Consider the following 5,952-nt stretch of genomic DNA (forward strand, 5'->3'; position numbering starts at 1 on the left):
GCTTGCGGAAATTATCTGAACTCCCATGATCGTAGTCATCAGGGGGAGGTGCAGACATCAGGGGGAGATGTCTACATGTTCGTCTCGAATCGTGAAGGGTGTGTTGTGCTCTTTTTCCCCTTCGACCGAGGTTATTTTTGTCCCACTGGGTTTTTGTTACTCGGCAAGGTTTTTAACGAGGCAACGAGAGAAGCACCGCGTTTGGGCAACACAAGGGGGAGTGTTGAAGGAAAACCTAATTTGTGTTTAGCCCAAACTCTAGGTTACTTGACCTTGTGGTAATAGGATTTAATTAGAAGGATCTAGAATCCTAATCAATGTAGAATTACTTTCCTTGTATGATTGAGATTCTATACATTGTAATCCTCTATATAAAGAGGCCCCTATTATTAATGAGAACACACAGCAAATTCCTCTCAAATTCAGTCTCTCTACAACACTTTCTTTATTATTATTATTTATTTTCTGTTATTTGTTAATTTACTTATTTATCCTCCTTAAGTAAAGTGTTTCTCATAGTATATTAATAAGGGTTATTTAGGTAAAATAAAAGTCCTTTATTTATGGTATGGTTATCTATTTATTATTTTCTATAATTTTATTTAATATATGTAATTTATTTTAATTAAAATTAGTTAATATATCTTAGCGTACCGCGTATCCGTACTGCGTTCCCGTACCGCAACGTTCCACGTTTCATGTGACTTTGGGTTAGAGCCAAGTAGTCCCTCATCGGAACAGTGCAGAGTTATGGATTGGTTTGTGAGTCCATTACTCATTCTCCTTCCGGGTGCCAAAAGTGGCCGAGCATGGGCATGTTGAATAAGTGTGCGGGGTTGTTTGCTCAAAAGCTAGGTTCAAACAGGGACTCATTGATACTTCCGCATAACATGAAATTGATTCATTTGTCTGAAATATGGGAATTAACAAACAAATTTTGAAGCTACTCTTATAGTTATTAGTTGTAGACTTCCCAAGGTCATTACTGTACCGTACAGTCGTACACTTATTAGCAAACTAAAACTACGAAAAACAAGTCTACCAACCAATGTGATGAAATATGAACTACTTTCTGGACCATGGTGTGTTCCATGATTAAATGAAGTTCATCTCCTTTAAACTTTCAACCGCATCTTTCAGAAGACCTCCAGAGGAGTAAACTTAACACCCAAAATCTGTGCCTTTTCTCTCGATACTTGGCAAGTTGGTGCCAAAGGTTGGTCATCTGCACATCTGCCCCGGAAAGAGACACAGCCTGAACTCTCAAAACTTGAGTCAAATATTTTGTGTTCTATCTGACTGTATTTAGCACACCACAAAATTTCAGAATGCTACACCATGCCACTAGTAACAACAAGGATAGTTTTGAGAAAGCATTAAATGACATGTTCACCTTAGGCTAAACCACTCAATTAGCTTATATATATGACAAGTGAAGATTCATATGTCATTTCTTTGAGTCAAAAGTATGTATATAAGTGATAACTTGATCAAATGAACTCTCTCTGTATCTAGCTAGAAGACCTTCTTTCTTTCATGTCCCATTTCAAAATACTTAATTTCAGCTATAGACAGAAATTGTCAAAATAAGACACACCCTGCATAGTCCTATGACTCGTACCAAATTAACCCAACTATCCCTGTCTAAGAGAGAAATTGTGACAGAAAGGTACATTAATAATGCTCCAGTAAACCTATACTATCTTTGGACATGTCTCAAATACATACAAAGGAGTTTCATGCAATTATTAAGTTAGAAACTTACTTTCCAGGAAGATTGAGAGCGGGGAAGATATCATGCGAAATTTTCACAGCCTCAGCACAGTGGGCTACTTTTCCAACTAAACAATATCTCCCACTAGCTGAGGGATTCTGGAAGACTAGAATATGTGCATTTGCAACATCTCTAACATCAATCCATCTATAAGCTACATTTGGAAATGTTCAGTTCCTGCATCAATTAAACCAAAGTTTCAATAAAAAAAATGAACCTATTTTATTTTAATTAGCAAGAAAGTGATAAGACTTAAGATTTCTAATGAGGAAAACATGTTTCACTATTAGTTGTCAACGCAGCTTATTGATGATAACAGAAAGAGAAGGAAATGATACTTGAATAAAAAAGTATATCTAATGATATGCTCAAGAAACTAATTAAGTTTGAAAACATAGCAAATAACATTTGCATACAAGATGTACTGGAAAAATAACAGATCTTCATAGCTACTGATATTTGTAGATGTAAACATAAGTTCATTCTTTTGTAGAAAAGAAAAAAAATTCCAAGTTCTGGCTGATAACACTGATTTTACGTTTCTAGTATGACAGTTAAAAGCAATACTAACAAGTACTAGGATCTGAGATTCATACACTTTCTTATACAGTGATATGTTCATCACTGAGGAAATATGAATTACTAACCTACAATTTGTAACTGGATGTCAATACTGCCAATTTGTAAAAGTAGGAATACAATAAAAAGAGATTGATAAATAAATCTGTTAACATATAAAGGGATAATAAGATTATGTTAAACTACTAAAATGTTCTATGCTGAGGTTACTAAAATGAGTTCGCATTCTTAATGTAAAAAGAACAAGTCAACATGTATTTCATTATCAAATTTCCTATAACTTGACTCACAAATTCAATCCTTCAATTTTCAAAGAGTAGTTCTACTGTTCCAAATGACGTGACATCTGATGTGGTAGATGTCACAACATCAAGCTGGAGATTCCTACTATAGAATTGAGGACATGACATTTGCCATGGCAAATGCCCCATCATTTGTGACTCAAATTTTGTAACCAAAATTAATTGACATTTCAGTCTTGCCCCTTTTCAAAGATCATATGAATATTCTAACATTTGAGATCTATTTCCTAATTGTTGATAAATATAGAAGAAAGCATCAAGAAAAAGATTCTATTGGTGATACTAGATAAGGTAATCAAGGACAAGATACACAGTGGGCACTGCATCCACCTCCGGTCACTATTCCGACTAAAAACGGCATGGGAGGCCATCATAGTGATGATTTTTGATGATTTCGAGGGTTGCAATCATATATAGTGATGATTTTTTGGTAATAGACTTGCCTTGAACTTGTTTTTTTATTTTTTGTTTTCTTATATTTGGCCGGAATAGTGACCGAAGGTGGCCTTAGGTACCATTTAAAATGAAATCGAAAAGTTCAGGTACTGGTTGTGATCAAAATTGAAGTTCAGGTACCATCGATAAAATAGAGGATAAGTTCAGGTACCATTTGTGATAATAACCCTAAACTATATATCACACCTAGCATATCCTCAAAACAGGTTGTTCCATAAAGGTTATGGCATATCGACATAATGAGATGGTATTTCGAATAATTGCTTTAGATTACCATTTACGAGTTTTAGAAGGGGTTCCATGCTTGTGTTCACCATAGGCCGTAAGTGAAGGCCAATCACTATTAATTCCTGGATATATCGTAACATATCAATTCTGTTTTCTTTAGCAAACTTCCAAGCAGCTAAGACCTTTGAGACCGGATACCAAAGCTGATCACAACCAAAAATTCAATAAACAGAATGAAAATATCTTCTTTTAAGTAGCATGAAAGAAATAAGGTTTATCCAATTATGTTCGTATTACTGGAGGTGTGCTAAGCAAAACAAAGAAACAAAAGAGATATAGTTTACAAAATTAAGTAGCATGGCATGTGAAATATGTATAGTTTTAAGAACTACATACCTTTGCTTTTTCACAGAAAGTTTGATCTGAAAACCAAGTTTCATCAACTGTAACATCAGGAGAAAGAGGTTTTCCGTTGAACATAACTGATACAATAGAGGATGTTAAAACCACCCTTTTCACAGACGGAGTATTTGCACATGATCTGAGGACATCAAGTGTTCCCTTCAAAGCAGGATCAATTAATTCTGCCTGACAACAATCTAGCGGGTCTTGATTATAGTATTTGCAGATAAAATCGACTTGTATCGATAACTAGTATCAAATACAACTGAATTCTACAACATGTTGGCAAGATGCTACAAACAATCAATGCACATTACAATACAACTGAGCTAAACAAAGACATGCAGGTGCAGCAAACAATAGGCAATTACAAGAAACGGCGAAAGATATGAATTATGTAAAGAAAGAGATGATCTAACCTGTGGATCAGTGACTGAAAGAAGTACAGGGGATGCCGTATGGAAAACACATTGACATCCATCAATTGCCGTATCAAAAGACCCTTCTTCTAACAAGTCTGCTTTGAACAAATGAAGCCTATCTTTTGCTCCGTCAAGTAAGAGTAGGTGTTCTGTATTATTTTGATCATCTGCGGCATGCAAAAACAGAACAGGCTAAATCTCTGAGAATAAAAATCGAAACCAAGTTGAAAATGAAGATTATTGAAAGAACTAGCAAAATCGAGAACGTTCAACGTAGATAAAAGGAAAAAAGAAAAAGAAAAAAAAGACGAGAAAAACAAGGGATGGAACAGACTTGGGTCACGGACAGTGGCTTTGACAGTAAAACCTCGTCGCAATAAGAGATTGACCAGCCATGATGCTATGAACCCAGATGCTCCTGTCACACACACAACCTTGCTTTCTCCACAACTCATCCTCTCTTTGCTGTCACTCCCTCCCCGTCCGTCCCAGTCGAATGGTCGTTTTCACTTTCCTGAGTTCCTAGAAGTAGTAATAGACTAATGGCACGTTTACTTACTTGGAATGGAAAATAATCATGAATCGGAGACAAGTGGAATGGGAGAAGAAAGGAATCGGTATTGATTCCGGAGGAATGATTCCTAAACCCATCTCCCCCCCCCTTCGTAATCGAATTCCTGAGTATTCAGGAATCGATTTTTGATAAATAGGTGGGACCTACACCAATTCCGATTCCTTCATGTGTTAGTAAACATAGGAATTCTTTTACCTGGAATCATTCCGATTCCTTTACGTGTTAGTAAACACAGGGGTGTTTTTACTCCGTAATCATTCCATTACATTACATTCCATTCTATTCCAAGTAAGTAAACGTGCCATAAATATATAGTCGAAATTATCACCAAATTTAGAGCTATATTTTTTTTTTTGGTTGACAAAATTTGTTTGAAGTCCAAAATTTATGCTGGATGCAAACCATACACACATTTTTTTGGTAGATCTCGTAGGCTCATATGTGGTAAACTTCAAACCACAATTGTTCGAACATGCGCAATTATGGATCCAATCCATATACATTCACAAACCACTTCGTGAAGAGCAATGATATCTACATTGTTCGAAGATATAGCGACTAGGGTCTATTCTGTAGACCTCCAAGATGTCACAGTCTTTTCCCATGGTGAACACTTGACCGGATTGGGAATGACCTTTGTGTGGGTCAGAGAGATACCCAACATCAGCAAAACCTTCCAAAACACATGTCGTTTTGGGATGAGGATAGTGGACGCAGGCCAGTGTTGGCAGCGTACCTGGTGTGTGATGAGTCCGAATCCATCATCTATTTGTAGGGATAGAACAAGCCCATATCAATCGTATATCTCAAGTACTGAAGGATATCTTTTACACTAATCTAATGGCGTCGTGTTGGTGCAGAGCTATCTTTTAGCTAACAAGTTCATGGTAAATGAGATGTCTGGCCTTGTGCATTGAGCTAGGTACAATAATGCGCCTATTGTACTTAACTAGGGCATTTCTGCCCCTAGCGCATCTTCGTCATCATCCTTCAAACGAAGAGGATCCTTTTCAGGATCAAGACTACGGACAATCATGGGGGTGCTTGAAGGCTTGACTTTGTCAAAATGCCTAAGCATCTATCGACACGACGCTCAAGTTCTAAACCGAGACATAATTGTGTTCTCCCAAAATCCTTCATCTCAAACTCGGATTTCAAGTGTTCAGCGGTTTCCCTTAACTCTTTAAGGGCTTCTAATGAAGATCATGTCCAACA

General features: G+C 36.7%; 1 pseudogene; it reads right to left on the reverse strand.

Annotated features, from left to right (window-relative positions):
- Positions 1-879: 879 nt before the first annotated feature.
- LOC112198883 lies at positions 880-4,668 on the reverse strand (annotated as a pseudogene).
- Between the last annotated feature and the right edge of the window lie 1,284 nt (positions 4,669-5,952).

The sequence above is a fragment of the Rosa chinensis genome, chromosome 1, assembly GCF_002994745.2.
Source record: "Rosa chinensis cultivar Old Blush chromosome 1, RchiOBHm-V2, whole genome shotgun sequence".
Taxonomy (NCBI): Eukaryota; Viridiplantae; Streptophyta; class Magnoliopsida; order Rosales; family Rosaceae; genus Rosa; species Rosa chinensis.